Raw genomic sequence first — 21,687 nt, 5'->3', positions numbered from 1 at the left:
GATCCTTATAGGCATGGACCAGTGCTGAGTACTTCTCCTTGGTGAAGAAGTACTATTCCAGCCTTCAAATCTTTTGTAAGTCTCTCTTTTTAGGTGAAGGAGGTCCTCAAGTTCCCTGCTGAGCCAAAGGGGTTACTGTGCTCTTTTGCTACCCTTCCACCAAGATGGGACAGACAACCCATGTGCTGTCAGGATTGCTCCCTTGAGGAGCAACCACTCCTCTTGGACTCCTGTTCCTGTTGAGTCATTGTCCCTTAGGGCCTTGAGAACGAGCCTCCTGAGCTTGTCAAAGTCAGCTTTCCTAAAGTCAAGGACTTCTGCATTGCTGACTGACTTGCCAGCTTTGCGATGGATAGTAAAGGTGATCAGCTCATGGTCATTACCACCCAGCTTCCCATCAATTCTTAGGTCACTGACTAGGTCATCCCCTTGGCCAGTACCAGGTCCAGCAATGCTTTACCTCTTGTTGGTCCACAGACTTCTTGAGTCAGGTAGAGCTCATCTACGCACGAGGAAGCTTTGCAACCAATCAGATTTGGCCGAGTGCTCTTCCCATGAGATGTCTGGGTAGTTAAAGTCTCCATGACAACCATGCACTGAGAGCGTGCAGCCTCATCCAGTTCTCTGGCAAATTTCTGGTGTAGCTCTTGTTTCTGGTTAGGAGGTCTGTAGTAGACTCCTATCATGATGTTCCCTGTGCCATGTTCCCCACGAATTTTAACCCAGAGGGACTCCAGTTGTCCTCCCTGGGTGCCAATGTCAATTTGCAGGGACATGTATCTTTCCTTGACATAGAAAGCTACACCCCCACCCCTTTTATCTGCACAATCTTTCCTGTACAGGGTATAGCCATCTATACCTGTGGCCCACTCATAGGTGGAGTCCCACCAGGTCTCCATTGTCCCCATGAGATTGTATTTTTTCTTGCTTAGCAGGAGGACCAGTTCCTCCTGTTTGTTACCCAAGCTCCTGGCATTGGTGTACAGACACATAAGTGTCCCATTGGAAGCCCTAGGCTTCCTTGCACTCCTGGGCAGACACCATGCCAGGTCTGGGGTAGGTGTGGATTCCCTTGGGTGCCCTAACCTGCTGGTTATGCAGTAGTTGCCTAGTGGGTTTGCATTGGCAATTGTCCACCCATCCCCCAGTGGGCTTAGTTTAAAGCCCAGTCGAGCAGGCCAGCCAATCTGGCTGAGAAGAGCCTCTTCCCCAGTGGAGTGAGGTGGAGACCATCTCTTCCTGGCAGACCACTGCCTTTCTCACCAAAAACCAGACTGTGATCATGGAAGCACTGACCTTCACAATGACACAAGCGCTTCAGTCTCTGGTTGACTACCTCGATGCTTCTCTCCCTCCTCAGCCTATAGTCTGAAACTGGGAGGATCAAAGAAAACACCACCTGTTCCCCAACCCCTTAAGGTCTCCTCTGAAAACCCTGTAGCACCTCATGACCCAGCTGGGATTGCTCCGAGCCATGTCATTCATGCCCACATGGATAAGGAGCATAGGGTAGTGGTCGGTGGGCTGGATGAGCTTTGGGATCCTCTTGGCAATGTCCCAGATATGGGATCCCAGGAAGCAAAAGACCTTCCAGACTAAGGGGGCGGGGTGGCAGATTGTGCCCTCAGTCCCCCTCAGGAGGGAGTCTCCCACAACAACCACTGTATGAGTGGCCTTAGGGAGAGCAGGGATGGTAGCAGAGGATCAGCCTGCGTTGCCTGCAGGAGCTGGGAACTCTGCAGGCTCTACTGGGGCTGCAAGAGGCTCATACCTGTTGCAAAGCTCCAGAGAGATGGGGACCTTGGTGCAGCGGGCCTTGGGGCCACTGACCACCTTGGTCCAATCCCGTGGCTGGACAGTATGGGAAATCCCTGAGTCCTCCCTTGTCCTGGAAGGTGACCTTGGTCTATCCTCCACCTCCAGGGGGTGAAGGGCCTGGCAGTAGGAGTCTATCTCTTGTTCCCCATCCCTGAGGGCATGCAGTTTCTGGACTGTGGCCTGGAGCTCCTCTATCTGGTGCCCCAGAGACTCCAAAGTGGAGCAAACATCGCAAGGGGAGGTGGCCATGCTCCTGGTCCCATGTGCCTGGAAATGTGCCAGGCAGCCCCCACAGCTTAGAGCCAAAGGCTCCATCTGTGTGGAGCCTGGAACCATGGGTTTCATGTGGGTGGAGGCCTCGAGCTGCCAGAGGGGAAGGCCACAGACTCTGAGAGGACCTTCAGGGTGTGGCGTGCCCATCCACATTGTTGCATTCCCCTTTCAGACCACATTGCAAAAGCAGCAGCTTGGGATTTTAAGTCCCTGAAGCAGGTAAGAATTCCACGCACTCCCTTCTTTTGTGTGCCCAGTGGCATGTCCTCTCTCCTCCCATTTCCCCTTTTCTCCACCCACCACTGCTGCTGTCTCTGGCTGCCCCAGGGCAGGGGAGCTCCAGAGCCACCCCTGCCCTGCTCCAGCCAGGCTGTGCAGGTAGCCAGGCTTAGCCAGGGAGAGCAACAGTCGCAGCAGCAGGTGGATTCCTCCTGCCCAGTCCCCCCGGGTGTTCCCTGCAAGCCCAGAAATAGGTTTGGGGAAGCACAACCCACCCACTTCTGCCACTGCCCCCAACTGAGCCTGGGTCCCTGTGCAGCCTGGTTGGAGCAGCTCAGGAGCAGCTCCAGACCTCCCCTTGCCCCCATGGCAGCCAGAGACAGTGGGGATAATAATGGCAGGCAAGGAACAGGGGGTGGGAAAGGAAGAAAGGGGACATGCTGATGAGCTCAGAGGGGAAGGGAGGTGATGCTGAGACCAGGGATATGATTCTTAACTGATTCAGGGATTTAAAAAAAGTCCCCAGCTGCTGGTTTCACAGTACAGTCTGAAGGGGGACCAGGAAGTGGCAGTGCATCCCCCCGCAGTGCCGATCACTGCTCCCACACCTCCTCATGAATTTAATCTGCTTTGTTGTTTATCTGCTCTGACTTGCCAAGCTTTACTAATGACCATTGTGTCTTACCATTGCCTCTTTCAGTGGTGCCAAGTTCCCGTAAATGACAAAAACTCACACAAGCTCTGTTGATATTACAAGTAGAGACTGAAATAGAAATATTAAGCCAAAGATGAGTCTGGCCCATTAATTTTAGACATAGACTAAACCTGGTCAAAACTTAGTCTTCCTTCCATCTTCCTCTCTCTCACATGTCACACTCAGAAACGCATGCTGATATGAATGCATTGCACAAGGAAGAACAATAAATATACTTTATTTCATACTGAAGGGTTGAGCTGGCCTTCTAAATTAGTTTCATCATCTATTGACACCAGCACTCTAAGTCACCTTTTGAAACAGATGACTTCCCTTGTGAATTAGATGGGCAGATAATCCAGTAAATCATTTCCATATTGGGTCCAGCACAGTATACTGCAAAGTGAACAGCCACGCAAACTAGCTGTAAGTGGAACAGGTCCTAAAGATCTCCTAAAGCAATTGCTTTTATGGCTAGATACACATAATGCCCTTACATTGTGTTACTGTAACATGTACACTCACTGGTGGACCTGTTGTGTCAACATTAAGACATTAATATGTAATCACAATAAGGGTACAAAGGGTATTTTTTAGACTAAGAGAAATGCATAGCCTTTACCACTGGAGGATTAAAGTGACCCCCTCATTAAGAAATGATAGATGAAGGTTTAACTCTTCCCCATTCTTGTTACAGCCACTGGTAAAGGATTAGACTTTTCTCTTTCTCCCTGTTACCTTTGTCGCACAAATAAGGCTTTTTCATTCTTCACTCGTGCCTCAGTGAAAGACAGCAGTTGACTCTATGTGCAGTAATTGGATTGACTGGCTGACTGATTTCTGTTCTCCCTTCTCACAGCCTTGGGAACTTGGGAGAGAAAAGGTGGAACAACCAGACTCTCAAAAATACAAAATATTTCAAAGGTTAAGGAGTAGAGCATGCATCTTCTGTCTGTTACGGACGACTGGGCTTTGAAATTCGGATGTCTTCTTTCCAATACCTTCTTACAATGATTGTCACAAGGATGACAAAGGATGGGGAATTCTCATTAAAGACTTTGCTGTTTTGGATTAGGTTTTTTTGAGGTGTGGGGGAAGGGGAAGATGGGGAGGATGTTACATTTTCTTTATATTTTTTAATATGAGAATGCATTAGAAAATACGATACTAAGAGCCTAGTTTAAGCCAGACCTAGTGTTTGCAGCTGCTGTGCCATTTTGCCTTCATACAGCTCTGTCAGTGAGTTTCATTTCTATACTACTCTCAGTAGTGTTCACAGTGTAACTGTGGACACCCATAATCCAGCAACCAAGGTCTGCGCATGTGGAAACAAGCTTAGTGGATGGGAATTACCAGTACAGTTCAGGTGCAATCAGACCTTACAATTAGCTGTTCCCTTGTCTTTTCCCAGCTTCTCGCCTTCCTTTCAACTGTATTTCATTTACTGTTTCCTACAGCGTGACTGATCCTGGCCATGTGTCCTGAAAGATCTTCACATGGCAAGAGTCTTATTGAAGCTCCCGTGGTTTTTGTGAACCAAGGCCACATTGAGGCCTCTGATATCTCAGCCTCTATTTTGTAGTTTTGGTCTGTTCATCCATTTATGTCCCAGTTCAAGTGAAGCAGTATGAAAACCCTCTACTCAGGAGAATGTTCAGTATTTGCCTAACATCTATGGGGAAAATAGACCCAAGCTCAGCTCTTGCTCAGTTTGAGCAATGCCCTTCAATTCTTCTTGAACATATCTGTCAGTTGTGTCCCACAGTTCCAGACATTATTACAACTGTAGTTTGTTGGTGCTCCTGAGACAGCCAACCAGCATTTTAGCACTGTTTTAATATCTTCTGACAGAAGTGTGCAGATGGCTAAAACATAATGCTTTGTGGATAAAACATAGTGCTGCTCAAGTGAAGCAGGTCCTACTCATAGGGCATTTTTACATGTGGTCCAGGGCTGGGGGGAGTGCTTTAATTAGAACAGCTCTGAGAGCTGTTCTAATTAAAGGGCTGCAGCACCTTGTGTATCAGCATCCCCATGCTTCAAAATGGAAGTGGGGGCACTTTAATTAAAGCTTGTCCGATGGGCTTTAGTTAAAGCACCCCAGCCACCATTTTGAAGCATGGGGACACTGATACATGAGATGCAGAGGCTGGCTGAAGTGTGCTAATTAGCATGCTCCAGCAGACTTGATAAATAGAGTCTGCTCTGATGCGCTGTAATTATAGCATGTCAGACCAACCTCTCAGCCTGTCTACAGGCACCCCTAGTTTGGCTATAGATGCTGGAGTAGGAGGAGCAGACTGGTGGAAGGAAACCATTCAATTGCTTCCTAATTCCTTTCTCCTGTCTGTAAAATGGAGACAATAATGCTTATTATAGGGGATTTTTTTGAGGCTTTATTTACTAATACTTTAAAAATATTTTGAGATCCTCAGCTAGAAGTGGCTGAAGAAGTATACGGTATGATCAACCAACAGGCCTTTTCAATTTGGGGCCATTGGTGAAATCTGCCCTCTAATTTGAGTTCTAGAATGGTCATACCATTCAAGCTTTGAGTTTGAACAAACCCCAAAGCTCAAAGTGCAATTCTTGAACTGCCCATTTTCATCTCATATCAAGAAATCAGCATGAAAAGCCATCCATTTTCTATGATTTAGTGAAGATATCATAAATCAATCCCAGCTTTATACTGAGCAGTTCACGAATTCCTGTGAATCATTCTGAAGAATTTTGGTTGAGTTTTGAGGTTTTTTAAGCAAAAACAGAACTTGAGCTGGATTTAGGGATGTTAAGCCTTTTCTATGTGGATTTTAAGCCTTTTCTGCACTTAGGGACACGATGCAAAAGTGTTCCACCACTGGGACTGCAAAGTTAAAAGGGCTTTGGAGTAAACCAACTGTTGGTTGCCCCCTTTACTTTTAAGTACCATCTCAATCAGCTCTGTGTTACTTTGTGGAAAAACAGTGTTTAAAATGCCCACAACATCCATAGAATCCTAATGACCATGGCAGAAGCACTACTGGTATGTCCTCACCATAAGTTGGCATAACTTAGGGCAGATTTTTTTTCTCCGTGTTTTACCTGGTTCTGTCCACCCATTTGTAGGCTGAAATATTGTATTAGAAAAACACATGCTTCTTCAGTATGATTTTGTTAGCTCTGAAAAGTTGATCTTCCAGGACTAGTGACTGATATATCGAGCCTGGTCCTTAAGCTTGGTAATTGTTAAAATGTTATAGCAGCTTTAACATGTCATCTGTTAAACTTATTGGTGATGCAGCTGTTCAACGTGCAATGTGGGTAATATTTACATGATTTACTGGGTGACGTACAGTTTTTGATTCAATAGTAATGTATTTGATTCAATAGGTGATGCATCCAATTCAGCTGGGAGTCCATCTAATTCAAAGGTGATGCATTTGATTCACTAGCTGATGTACCTGATTTAGAAAGTGATGGATCTAGTTCACTGAGAACGATTCCAATTCCCACATGCAAGGTATTTACTTTGGTGGGTGATGAATGAGCTTTAATAATAATACATGTTTCTCCAATAGTGGATGTATTGGCTTCAATTTATATCCCCGCCTTCCTAAATCTGGAGTGGAATGACACCTTCCAGCCAGAATTCAGGTGAAGATCGCAAGCTATCTGAAACTTTAGGCAGTAAAACAAAGGGACCAAATTATGGGATACAAGCCATGCTTCCCAGATGAAATATTTTCACCAGATGTGATGTGTGGATACAAATGCCCTGTCACTGCTGTTATTGCTACTGCTGCACATGGAGAAAATCCCAAAATCCATTTACCTTTAGTGTCATTGCTGGGATTACACACTCAGTACTTATTTCCCCAGAGGTGAATGAGCTTTCAAGTAGCTGCACCTGAACTAACAATCCCCCCCCCCTTTGTGTTATTTATTTTATTAAATGTAGATGAATATTTAGTGCTGGTGACAGCTGGGGGCAATAAATAGGGGTTAGAGCTCAGCCTGGGGAAAGGGGAGGATGGGCAAGCTACTGTGTGGCTGCACCACTGTTGCCATTTGTATCCCTTCCATTTTGCACTAGGGTCTCGGGCTGTGAACCTTTTCTTTTGAGAATAGCCTTTGCTTACAAGTCTTTCTGCTGTGTCTCTACTGACTAGTGTCTGCCAGCCATACTGTTTATAACATACTAGATGCATCTCAAAAAAGATGAAAAGATGCTATATTTCAAAAGTGGGCAAATGGATTTGTTTCCTTTTCTTTATGGGAGAATTTTTTTGTTTAGTTATGTACAGGCCGCATTTTGAACCGCAAACACAATGGATACCAGTGCAAAAACGCATGTACACTCATTACAAAAGCACTACATTGCTCTGGATGAGCATAATGGTGTTTTCTGTCATACTGTTTATTATTTATATTACAGTAGTGTAAAGGAGCCTTCTGTAGGTTCTTTTATAAAAGTAAAATAGCATATATAACATGTATGTGCACAACTGGCTAATATGCATGGTGACTAAATCTGAGTCATATGCAAACATTGTTGCAATTGCGATATGCTGTTTTTCCGAAGGTTCTTTTTGAATCCAGGGATAGGATATTGGTCCTGTATTTTGTAAGCTACTCGCTGAATAAATGCACAGGAAGATATATGTATAATAAATATATAAGCTGAAGTCTTCACACGCTAAAAAAATCTGCTAAATACCAAACCAGGCACCTATTCTAAGTTCCCTTTCACTTTATTGCTCCAGGCTGTGTCTAGAAATGTGCTGAACCTGTTGCAAGTCTTAAGTAGTCAGCTTTCTTCTATCTACTGAGTTTTCTGAGTTGAAGTTCCTGCACCTGCATTTCGTATTACATGTTCAGACAGAATACATTCACTCATTGAGTGTCTGATCTACGGAACTGGCTCTTTCCCCATCCTTTCTTACTCTCTCCCTCTCTTTAGGCATGGCAGTGCTTGAAATCTTTCACATTATATTGCATTCAGTGACCTTGGTCCCTTTTGGTAGTAACATATATAATAACTAAGGATGGAATAAGTCTGTTAACCACACTCACTCATACCAAATTCAATTTAATGAAGAAAATGAGATGAAACAATAATAAATCTGAAAAAAGAATTGGCTGATGGTGATGTCAGTTCTTAAATAGAGTTCAAACATTAGGCATAATATTGCTGTGATATACAGCTCCAGCTAGGCAAGTACATCTCTATGCCTAAATGCATTCCATGTCTTAATAGTGTCCACTTCATATGCTGGGTCTTGCAAGTGTTTGCTGAATGTGGAGTTTGCCAAGTTGCACAGAGAACAGGCTCTACATTTTGGAAGCAAAGGAGGAAGGGAAACCACATAATCCTGGGATGTTGTTTTGAGGATCCTGGAGATCAAGAGCCCAGACTGACCTTAATTTTCTCTGGCTTCACCTCGTAAACTGTTCCTCCTATCCAAAATGCAAAGTGGACAACACAGCATTGTGGGCCTATCAGTGTTTCTGTTGAACCAAAACAATAGCAATAACAACATCCCTTCCTCCCTTCCTTCCTTTTCTGATAAGTAACTGTGAGGTCAATATAAATGACATTCCACCGGGGAGTTATGTCTCTTGTTCCTGCACTAGCTCTAAGCACTGCAGCAGGCAGCAAGGCCTACCAAATCCAAGGTTAACGTCATCTTATTTACAGTTAAATGTCCTTTAAAAAACATTCTCCTGCTTTGTCTGGTAACATTTGGGGAGGCATATGGGAAGAGCATGCTGCTTCAGGGCCAGAAATGGCTAGAAGTGACAAGATATATGGCTAGTTCTTTTGGCTAATTTTTTAAATTTTCTTCCAGGAGGTGGAAAGTTGATCCCACCACCAGGCAGATGAACAGGCAAATTTGTCTCAGTCGTGGTCTGTGCCTTCCAGACCTACAAAACTCTTTGCATGTTACAAGGTTCGGAAATTGTATACAATGCATTCTCCCCTCTCAGCACAGAAGTGCCATAGGCACTGTCATTCCTTGAACACTGCCATTTTTACAATTACAAGCCCTGCCATGTTGCACAGAGGAGCTACAGCTGCTGCTTCTTGGGGTACTGAGTAAAGTATGTTCCAGCAACTGTCCCCAGAGACCAAGGCACAGCACAGCTTATTGAAACAGATGGGGTGAGGAAGGGATACTTCACTGAGAGAGAACATTTATCTAAATACAAGAAGAATAAAAACACAGCAGTTATCAATGATGCTTAATCTTAAACCTAGACAACTGTGGGATGAGGAATGGAAGCTGGGGCTGCTATGGTGCATTACATACAAGAACGTTTTCTCTGAATATTTTTGTTGAGCATCTTCCTGTTCTTCTCTACACAAACCCATCGGCACTGAGGCCTGCCTGACTCTGTCAGGACACCCAGAGGCAAACCAGACTGAAGATAGAGCAAATAACACAGTTAAGGATCTCACCTTCACCTACACATTTTACCTCCATCCTGTGGGAGGATAGTGTAGAGTAACAACTTCAGCACCACCTGCTAATTTTTCCCTCACAATTCCTTATTTCTGTGAGGTCTGAAGCAGAATAGCATTAATATGCTGAACTTTTGTAGTGCCTTTCATCCAAGGATCTCAAAGCACTTTATGAGTTTTAATGGATATTGCCTCAAAACGTTTAATAGGTAGAAAGGTAAGTCTATCCTAGTTAAATAGAGTGAGAAACTGAGTTACAGCATGGTTAAGTGACTTGATCACATGCATACCATAATTTGGGGACAGAAACAAGAAAAAAAAATCTAGATTATCTTCCTTAGCCTGTTCTTCACATTTTTATTTTTTTTGCTACTGAAGCAGAAACTAATTCTTAGAGACATTAAATAAAGAAAGTGAGCTGCAGGTGCATGCTCTGTAGCATGTATCCTATTCCAGGCTTCCTCAACCAGAGAATATAATGGGGTACCCTTGTGTTCTCCCATGGGCATGAATTAGATTTATCCCACAAAGACCACCTTTCCCACACTCTTCTCTCTGAGGCACCAAAGAATTTAATGCTTAGCCCTTGGGGGCCACCCTTAATCACATCTTGGGCTGAACTAGTTCTTGTCCAGCCCCTCAGGAGAGCAAAGCATGGAGACTATGGCTTAGAGGCCCCTTACTCTTTTCCACACCTCCTCCACTGCTTCTCAGCTGCACCAAGTGGAGTTTAGCCAGAGATGAGGACTGAGAATATGCCTTATTGTTGCAGCTGATCCACAATGTGCTGTGAAATATCATTTGAATATTATTATTTAATTAGAGATTAGCCCTGTGATGACTACTATCCATACAATTTATATATTTTTGCCAATTTTACTTTCCACTGAATAAGCAAAAAAATCTTTTTTATATTTCTGGAGAAATGGCAACTAATAGCAGAAGCAAGAATAAAGAAAATTATTCAGTGTTAGGGTAAGGGTAGTTGGGAAGGTTGGAACATCAACCTAAAGAAGCACAATATTTGAAATATTTCTTCTTAAAGCATATAAGACATATATTGTGCTGGTTTGAGGCACAGATTCTATCTTGACATACATGATCATTTTTCCCCTCACCCATGTTTCATCCTGACAGATATGACTCTCTTTTCCCCCACAGAGTCTTTAGAGACACTCTCCTTATTTGCTGAGATATTGAGGGGCTACTTTTCTGCAAGGTCTGCATTTTGTTTGTCCCCAGTAGGTGGAAGTAAAGCATACCAAACATGGGCCCCTACCTCCACCTTTCTATTGAGATGTTTGTATGGGCCACATCATAATAAAATCAGATCCAGCCCTGGTAGGTACAAGGGGCAAATCAATACCAACCAGCTTAGAAGAGTGTCTGTTCATGAGAATGGCATAGGCAGACCATTGTCTGCAATACAACAATGGATACAAAAATGCTAGAGCCATTGTCCATTTCTGACTGTCCTCATGGGTAACCCATCTATAAAATACAGTTGCTCATGTTTAAGCACATTCCGCAACTTCTTACCACATCTGTGTGCACTAAAATGTAACCATCTTCCTTGCTGAGCAGCTCACATGTCCTCCCTGATCATGTTTTAGCATTAGATGAGAACACCCAAATTGTTATACTAAGTCAGGCTTATGTAATCCAGCATCCTATTCCTGATAGTAGCTAACGCCATGCACTTCATAAGATATGAAAAGTCTCACTGTCAGCAATTAGGAAGTAAGTTTGTCCACTTGAGATTGACTTTTATATTTTTAAGTATACCCGTCTACAGTGATGCTGAGGGTTTTCTTTCTGGTTGCTTTCCAGTTAATGAAGAAATCCAGAAATATTAATAAGCAGCTCAAATTATTTTTTCCAATGCGTATAACTTGGTATTTGTCAACAACACATTTCTTGAGCTGTTGGGTAAACCATTGACCTGTGTTAGTCTGGCCATTTAAAATTGTTAAGGTCTTTGCTAATCTTGGAACCTAAATAATTTCATACCATCTTTTGCCGCAATCATTTATTTATTTGCTGATTTCTATTGACTTATGTATCATACAGCACTGATATTAGGATACAGCCTTGTAGTATTGCATGGTTAACCTTTTGCCAGGCAGAAAAATAGACTGTTCTTCCTCAGCTTTGTGTCTAGCTTAGAAAGTTTGTGATCCATGACAGAACTTTGCTTCTCATCCCATGACTACTTTGTTTCCTTAACTGGCTCTTGTGAGAGTTTTTGTTAAAGCTTTCTGTAAGTCCACATAAATTATGTCAGGGAGTTCTTCTTTGGTCATTGATATGCTCACCAAGTTCTGTCAAACTGGAAAAACATAGTCTGCCTTTGATGAATCTGTGCTGGTCTCTCCCTATTATAATCTGTTCATTTAAATGTTAAATACTTATATGTTTTTAACTGTTGCTCAAGCTCACATATTTAATCGTGAAAAAGACTTATTTGCCTTTAATTTCCAAGATTATCACCATACCATTTTAAATATAGTTACAGCATCTACTTTTGTTTAATCCTTCTGCTTAGTATCTAAATTGCCTGAATGATTACAATTTTTGTTAACTGTTCAGTCATTTCATTAGTAGAGACCTACTCATTTTGCAATTTTGTGGATTTTGCGGAAAGAGCGAAATTGGACATTGTCCTTAAAATCAGGCTGTCCATGAAATCCATGAAATAAAAAAAAGCATTAAAAATAAAATGTAGGCTCCCCATTGTGAACCAGCAAACCCTATGGCTGCTTCGGCCCAGCCTTGCAGGTTCCTGGGAATGGGGAGCTGCTTTCACCTTCAAGGCAGCAAACATTAGCCTCTGGTAGTTTAGCCTCTCTTTGTCCTCCATTTCTTGACCACTCGCACATCTCTTAAGCATCTTTTAACAAACTACTTCCCTTCCTTGCAGTGGGAGGACATAGACAGTGCCCTCATCCTTTTGTTTTGCCTGTTGCAAGTTAGGGTGTATTTTGATATTTTCAGCCATTGTACCTGGCAGTTGTGGAAGTGGGTTGTTTGTGCAATTTTAAGAATAGTTAGACAATACTGCAAAAATGGGCTTTGTAGTGGGCCTGGAAAGTTAAGCCTGTCCCTTGGTGAACCAAGGTGAGAAGTGAATTCTAAAACTATCCTCGTGGAGTTGCCCAGCTCCAGTAAACCTGCTGAGCTCTGCCATAGCAATCTGTTACAGTGAGAAAGACATCCAGGTACCAAGCCCTTGAGGACTTCATAAAACCAACACCTTGAAAGCCACCCAGAAACCTATTAGGAGTCAGTTCAAATCTGCAGCCTAGGTCTAATGTTATCCTAACATGCAAACCCATTCAATAAGCAGGCTATAGCCTTCTGCACTAATGTCTGCTTCTGCATAGCTCAATGGGTTAGCCACATAAAGATTGAATTAGAGCAGGCTAATTTCCAGATAACTATGGCACAGGTAATTGTGACAGAGAGAAAAAAACTGCATCTTATTCTTGTCTTCTCAAGAGAGGTTAACACAAAATTATAATTTCCCCTGCCTTTGAGTTTTGGTTTGATTTTCCATAGGATTTACTAAGCATGTCTTTGTCTCTAGGATCCCACTGTAAATCACTCATGCTCAGGGGAAAGAAAATGTGTCACAGTGTTTTTAAACTGCTAAATTGCTCTGTAAGCTTAAGGCAAACACTCTGATCCCCATCTTGCAAGGACCCCCAAGTCCTAGCCAACCCCTTACCTCCACTTGATGCTCTTCACCGGGAAGGGGGTAGAGTATTGCAAGCCTCTGATGTTTATTCTACACCCTAGCACAGAGCTGGAGAAAGTTTATGAAACAGGGAAGGCATCCAGGAACAAAATTGGTTTTTTTTTCCCCTTACAGAGGTAAATAAAAAATCAAGCCAGCCTGACAATGAGAAATGGGATTTGAAGCAAAAAAGAACCCCATATTTTGTTAGTTATCCAAGTTTTTTTCTGGTGAGAGTTTTTCATAAGAGCCGTAACCCCTTCTGGTGGGGTTACATCACCATTTGATCTAAACCCCCACAGAAAGACTACATCTGCTACTAAGCTGTGTTGTAAATATCTTTAATTTTTATATTTCATCTGAAGGGAGTTGTTAAAGTGGGTTTACAGGGTGATGGCTCTTTGAATAAAAGACATTAGGACCTAAGCAAAGCTCTGCATGACACTTAATTTTCACTCTAATAAGCCCTCCTAAAACATTACAGGATTTGGTTTTCTCCTGAACTTGCCTTACCTTTCTGTAGGATGATTCCTTTTTTTTCTTTTTAAAGGGACACATTTAAAGAGAACGGTTTTATTTTTGCCCAGACGACACCATTTCTCTTTTCACTCTGAGCCAGATGTGCTCCTGATTCCTGAGCAAGATAATCTCTCTGAAGTTTTTCAAAGCCATTCCTTTTATTTAAATTTTTACTATTCCATTGGAGGTTCTGGGGGCTTCAGCTTGACTTTTGTCTTGGAGGGTGGGAAGGGATCGTCCATTATGCTTGTGTTCACTTTTGAGGCCCTTTTGCTTTTGTCCACTGCATCAGAGCCTTGCTCCTGACTGTATAGTTCTCCTTAATCAGAAAAAGGGGTCACTTTAAAGCAACATCACCTTACTCAATCCCAAGTGCTTTTGCTAGTGCTTTTGCCTTGAATAATAAACTAGAAAAAGAATATGAAACCCACCCTTTTGGCATGGTAACTTAGAGATGAGAAAATTTACATTAAGCTACCAGATGTGGCCAGTTTTCTCTCTTTAAGGGTTCTGTTTTTATGTTGGAGAACTAAACCAGAAGGGTGATTTTGGCACTGGCTCATCTACAGGAGAAGAAACAAAAAAGAAGATCTGTTCTATGGCAAAAATAAGAAAGGAAAGGAAATCACATCAATATTTAGAAATAAGGAAAAAAACTACAGACAAACATCTAGAATGTGACATTTTTTGGGAGAACAATGTAGTCATAATGCAGGAAATGCAGCAGTAAGGTAGGAAGTAGAAGGAGGTGTATATTAGCATGTCAGTCCCCTTTGAGAATGAAGATTTAGAAAGATTCTGAGTTCTGAGCATATTAAAGACAACAGCATATCAATTTCTCCCAGCAGGCCCAACCCTAGAATATTGTATTCTAATTCAACCTCAGGCTTCAGGATAGTGGGATATAGAAAAAGAACTAGTAATATCTTTGAGGACCACTGAGAAATAGATCCCACCTCCTCCTCTTTCCCCTCTCTTCGCCTCTTACAATGTAAAGTGGTAGCAAGGAAATTAAATGCAAACTTAGTAATACTGCCTTTGTAAAGTGTTGGAATCAAGAGTTGGTGAATTCTTTAAAATTAGATTGCTCCCACAAGATTTATTCAACCATATTGCACATCAATTTTTGCTTCTGGATTTCCTTATGAAATATGCATTTTAGTGTATTATATTTGTCATTAGTGCACGCCACAAAGTGCAATAGTAATGAGCAGATTTATAAGTACTATTCATACAGTGCTATATATTATGACAGTTTTCTACAAACCTACTTGCTGTATGCTCAAGTGGAGCTCATAACTGTATTAATATTCAGAACCATCTGTGTTCTTGGAGCTTTACAATGCAGATAAAGCCTGACTCTCTAACCTAAAGCACCCTTAACCTGGATGATTTTCTAAAGGGTATACTCATGCTCTCACTAAAGTCAATGCCATTAGGTGAAGCATGCAGTGGGTGTGTCTACACAAGATGCTTTACTGCGCATTAGACGAATCTATGTACAGTGTCACTATCTACACATGCGCAGCATGATTGATACAGGTACTAGAAAACGGAGCATTAGTGCATGTGTAGATGCTGATGTTGGGGATAAACTATGCCCAGTCAGCTGAACCAGCAGGGGGCCAGCCTCCTGCTTGGTGCTAAGTCACATGGCTGGCAGTTTTTGCAGCCCCGTGGCAGGGACAGCTCTTTGGCCTCTGGACCCCTAGCCTGACCCCTGGGGCCTGTGCCAGGAGCTGCCTGCCCTGTGGGCTCCATGTCCATTGCTGTGAGCACGAGGGGCCCTGAAGCCCTGCAGATCCCAGCTATGACCCCCCAGGACTCCTGATGAGCAAAGCCTGCCTCCCAGCCACGGTGCCCCACCATGTGCCAACTGACACCAGTGGGCATGTGCCAACTGATACCAGTGCCTGGCCTGACCCTCCCTGAGGCCTCTGGCAGCAGCTGCCGTGCTGGGCTCTCCAACAGCAGAGACAGTGGTCCCCCAGCAGTCTGGACTTCCAAATGGGCCACTGCCCACCACTCACCCGGCTGCCATGCAGGCTGTAGTGATGACCCAGAGGATGTTGGCCTCAGCAAACTAAAGGTGGATGGTGAGGGTATGCCAGCATCCCCAGATGCACCCAAAAATGCATTCAACCAGAGCATGGCTTCAGCCCAGGCATCTGTTGAAGACTGTCTGGTGTTGGTCGAGTCAGCTGGTGTAGGGGCACATGAGCTATGGCAGCAGCAGGTAGGCAGGGTCCCTGATGAGGGGTGGGATGGTCATGTCGTCCAGCTGCAGTTCCAGATCACCTGGCGTGCAGCAGACACTGTCCACCAGAGTTGGCAGGGCAGAGTTATGGAAAATCCAGCTGCTGCGAGCCCACCCAGCACAGATGTTTGTAAAGGTGCCCAGTGGTCCACCACAGCCTACAGGACAAAGGAGTGGAAGCCTTGCCAGCTGGAGTATGGGCCGTCCACTTGGGGTGGGCAGGTGACGGAGGTGTGTGTCTCATCAAGGGCCCCAATGCACTGGGGGAAGCCAAGTGCTTGGAAGCCCACCACCACCTCTAGGGGGTCAGCAACCAGGAGCACAGTATTGGCCAGCACAACCTGGGGAGCACTGCAGACATCTAGGATGGTCTCCCTGGTGATTGCCTTGCTCACCCCTAATAGGTGGCTGACATGGCACAGGCTGGTGAGCATGACAAGTTTCAGGAGGACGATGACCAAAAGGATCTCTGCACGGAGGGGTGGGTGCATGGTGGTGGGCTGGTGCTCCAGATGTGGACTGAGCTGATTGACTAGCTCCTGGAACGTTGCTCAGGTCATCCAAAACAAGTCCAGACACTGGTCATTGTCCCAGGTACACTGGATCATGCAGTGTCACTAGTTCCAGCTGGCAGGGTGGGCACAGAAGTGGCAGGGCTGGAGCCCCAGGAGCTCATGAATGGCAGCTACAAAGGCATCCATGTGGGTGTTGTCAGCATCCCTGCTGGGGCCCAGGAGATGGCCCAGGGCCTGGTAGGTGATGGCCTTGGGGCAGTGGGGAAGAGGCTGGGCCCTGCACCTAGATACAGAGCCACATGGCAGGGTGGGGCAGACAGGGTTGAGGCCCACCAGGGCCAGGCAGTGGTCAGTGCAGATGTTGAGTGCATTTCCTACATATATAAACTATAGGAGGTGTATAAGTTATCTCAAAGATTTCATAGACATTAGGGCTGGAAGGGACCTTGGAAGATCATCGAATCCAGCCCCCCACCCCAGGGGCAGGAAGTCAGCAGGGGTCATAGGATCCCAGCAAGATAGACATCCAAACGTCTCTTGAAGGCGTTCAAGATAAGTGCTTGAACCACCTCCGGCAGCAGTCTATTCCAGGCCTTGGGGGCCCGGACAGTAAAAAAGTTCTTCCTTATGTCCAGCCTGAAATGGTCATGGAGGCATCACACTGAAGGCTCATGTTCATCTTGTGGTCAGTCATGACCCCCAAGTTCTTTTCATCCGTAGTGCTAGCATGCTGAGCCTATAAGCATGCTGTGGGTTTTTCTTCCCAAGGTGGAGATCCTTGCATTTTTTGGAACACCATCAGGTTCTCATCCTCCCATTTCCCAAGCCTGTCAAGGTCACCTAATATAGGTGTAAACTACTTAAAGTCAAATTTCCTCCTTCAAACCATCCTTTATGTTTAGAACAGGCCTTTGATCACTATACACCCGTCCTAGCCTCCTTCATAAAACTTCTGAAAAACCACCTGTTACGATATATGCCAGATTCTCAACTACTCCCCACTCTGTGTGCATTTCTCCTTACTTTTATTTTTTTTTTTTTCTGAAGTGTGCCCCTCACTTCTGTTCTTGAACTCTTTGCACACTGGGTTGACTTTCAGGGTAGAAGTAGCAGGTGACACTAGCAAGACTTTAGGAGTGTCAAAAAAGCAAATTACAGAATAAAAAGCAAAACCAGCATTTTTTATGCAGCAGCAATAATGATTTTTGTCTTAAAAAGTGGAAAATTGATGATGTTTTAGAACTTGCTGTCAGACAAGTGGTATTTTCTATGTGGCTGAGTCAGTTTCTGGTTGATTGTCTAGAAGTGCCTAGTTAAGCTTCTTTTTCTGTACATGTGTATTCAGCTAGTAGATTTCAGTGGCATTATAAATCCTAGCCAAAACTGGAAGTGGTAGTGAGAATCTTTTATAACTGGGGAATTATTTCTGAATCTGTAAAATGCAAAAGAAAAGCCAAAAGAGGAGCCAACAATGCAAAACACATCAAGCATTTTTAAGATTTCTGAAATCAAATGTTTCACTTCCTACTAATGCATCAGAATCTTCAACTTGTGAATGCTCATTCAGCCAAAACATCCATGTTCCTATTTCTGAAAATAACCTTAATGGAGGTGGGTTTCCTAGTTCCGAACTATCAAAGAGAAAAAAAAAAAGTAAAAGGAAATGATTGTATCCTGGTAAAATGGCTCCCTCTGTGGATGTGGGTATATTTTCAAACAGTGACAATGTGATACACTTCCACAGTCATTCAAAGAGGAGTAACCAATAAGCCTTGATACTCTGAAGGATCTGGTCAAATGGCCAGTAATCAACGGCCACATGTTAATGCTAGGTCTGTGCAAGAAAACTGTAAGGATTTTCTTTTGGCTAGAAATGGCAGAAAATTGTTGGCTTTCCATTTCTCAGGCCAGTTTTTAAATGAAAAACGTATAAAGCAAGCTTGGCTTTCCTACTGCACTTCAACTACGTTTATTGCTTCTACTGGGAGTTTTTTTTACTCAAGATTTTGCAGGGATGGTATTTAAAACTGGAGAAACATATTAAATGTCTTAGTGAAACATGAGACATGAGCAGATCATATGAATAGTTGTCATATGTGGCAAGACTTGGAAATTAGACTGACATAAGATCATATGATTGATAATTAATTTGCCATTGGTTTTCTTTATCTGATAGAATACTGGCAAAGGATTTGGAATGGCTTTTTGATTTGATCAGGTTGCATAGAAGAGAAAACATTCCACTCTGAAGTTCAGTGGATAAGCTGTATTCATCCTACAATGGATTTTATTTTTTTTAATTTGTAGAGTTTTCTTGGAAATATCACCTTGTGATTCAAGAACATTTCTGACAGTGTTTCAGCAAAGCCAACTCATTCATTCCCTGGGAAAAATATTTAAAATTAAATTATTCAAATTCTTAAAAACATCATCAAGAAGAGAATCATCTCTGCCTCAAAAGCTGCGAAGTATTATTCTTTTGTACTTCGCTGTGCCAAAGACATTAGTAAGCAAGAGCAGATGACAATGATTGCTAGATATGTTTCTACAGAAGTAGTAACAGGTGAAAGCAGTCAGCAAGATGATCAAAGAACATTTTTATTTTTTAATATGATACATTTTAGTGGGCTGCAATAACAAAAACTCTCTTTGAACAATAAAAATGGGAATCTCAGTGATTATGAAAATCTGGGACCTGGATAAGAGAAGGTTTTCATTTTTTTTGTTCCCAAAGTTTGTTCTTTGAATCTTGTATTGAAGGGGTGAGGTACTGTATTGCACTGAAGCTATGGTATTTTTCAGTGTGGTTCAAACCATTCATAGTTTTTGTACCTTCATCAGAGCCCAGGGATATAATGAGCCAACATACAACCAAACTGTTTCCAACACCCTTAAGCGAAATAAGATGGAAAAAACAAACTGATGTGTTGATTTTGGTATCAAGTCTAAGAATCATATAGTTCTTAAGTTTAACTTGCCAATTGTTCAAATTTAAAGGCTTTAAGTTATCAATGTTTCAAAACATGAAGGTCCACAAACTTAAGGGGACCTTCAGGAACCAAAACTTAAAGCAAATTACTAGCTCTCGAAAATCCGCAGCTATGGAGTTTTGTAGAGTGGGTTGTTTTGTCATGATATGCTTTAATTAAGTCAATGTCACAAGTAAACTGATTCAAGACCTTGAAGTGGATATTGAATAAACTCTATCAGTGGAAAATCTTCAGAGAATTTCCTTGTAAACTATTATTGTGATAAGGGATTTGCAAGTCTTAATTGGTGGTAAGGAACTGACAATAAGCCAGAAACAAAAGTAATTTTCCACAAGTAAAACAACAGTGGGACAAATCAAAAAAGAGAAGGTTTGTTTTATAGCACCAGAGCTAAACCATTAAGTACTCAAGAAAAGAGGTATACATTATTTCCATTATGCCTTGGATACTGCTATACAGTCACATGAAAAGAGAGTTTTACAATTTCAAAAATACCATAAACTGTTTGGTTTTTTTGTATAATGCCTCTGAAACATCAAAGATGTCTGTAAAGAATTACAGCACCAATGCATTTATTTAAGCAAAATACTGGGAAAATGGACAGTCTGGTAAAAAAGACATCCTCTGACATAAATATCCTGGATATCTGCAGTGAACTTCAGGATCTTGGCAAGCAACTGAAATTTGGAACATGTCCAAAAGGCCACATTGGATTTTCTGTGCAAAAATAAGGTTTTGTACCAAACGAATCCAGAAAGATTCTATTAATCTTGGCTGTGTCTGTCCCAGGCAGAGAATGTAGTTTTTCAAAATGTAAGCTTATAAAGACATATTTGTGCTCTGAAATAGCTCACTCTCAGTTTGAGGGTCTTGATTTAATTTCAGCTGAAAGCCAAATTGCAGAGAGCATTTATTTGAAGGACGCCATCCACAAGTTCGTGTGTATTATGGCAAAAAATGGAAAAAAATCACTAAAGATACTACCTGCTAGTCCCAAATCTGTACTAAGAGACTGGTTGTGTGGTTCTGCATTCCTTAGAAAATAAGATAAAACTGATGTACCTTAAGTTCCAGATGCTTCCATAATTTAGGATATTTACTCCAAGTGAGAGATTTACCTCTGAGAATAATTCACAACCATGAAACCTCTCCTGTTTTTAAATACTCACACCAATCCAACTAGTAGCAAAATTAAGCAACAAGAGCACTTATCCAAGCTGTAAGCAAACAAGCTTCAATTCTGTCCTTCTTGTGAGGGGATTAAAACCTACCTCTTCCCCTTTGCATCCAACCAGGGTACACTGTATTTCAGGACAGAGGTTGCACTTTGCATTGACTAAAAGCTTTATTGGGATGAGGAATCCCAATGTTTGTGCAACAGTTTAGGGCACATTCATTCCTTCTGGAGAAAGGTCAAAACCCTACTCCCACCATCCTGGAGAGTGTAACCATGCAGCTGAAAGGTATTTTTCAGAGTCTTTTTCAGTCCTTCTTCTGGAGGTTGTTCCCATGGTTTATTACACAATGGAACATTATGAGAACACCAGAGTACTCTGTAGATGCTGATCTCTCTACTTTTCTATTCCTTTTGGACAATGACTTTTAGTATATATTGATGCTTACAGCACTCTTCTTGAATTAAAAGTTCTTTGAAATGGCTTCATTCAAGACAGATGTAGCTGCATAGCAATAGAAAGAAAAAGTGTGTCTTGGGCCATTGTAGTTCATGGCATGGTAGACTTAGTTTTGTCAGAGAAATGGGAGCTGAGAATTTGAGTACTTTGAGATCCTTGCTGTGATTGTGTAGCTTGAGCTTTCATCTGAGAGATGAAAACCCTGGGTTCTGTTCCTTTGCATTAATCTAGGGGTGTTCAACCTCCAGCCTGCAGGCCAGAACCAGCCCACAGAGCCATGCCATCCAGTTGTGAGGTTCTCCAAGGTCCAGAAATAGGTGTGAAGGGAGGGGTAGTAATTAACACTGCCACTGCTCTGCCCCCAAATTTCCAAGGCCCACATGGCTGGATCAGGCCCAGTAATGGGCTCTGCATGGCTGGATCAGCCCTGTGTAGCTTGATTGGGCCCTGCTGATCCCATGCAGCTGGATAGGGTTCCAGCTGGGTCTGTACCACACACCAAATCCAGCCTATGGATTGGCCTAGTATCATTCATCTGGCCTGTGGCGTGAAAAAGTTGTGCATCACGATTAGGCTAAAACAAAAACTGA

Source organism: Gavialis gangeticus, unplaced genomic scaffold (assembly GCF_001723915.1).
Source record: "Gavialis gangeticus isolate Ggan-Ray unplaced genomic scaffold, GavGan_comp1, whole genome shotgun sequence".
Classification (NCBI taxonomy): domain Eukaryota; kingdom Metazoa; phylum Chordata; order Crocodylia; family Gavialidae; genus Gavialis; species Gavialis gangeticus.
This window is presented reverse-complemented; position numbering follows the sequence as displayed.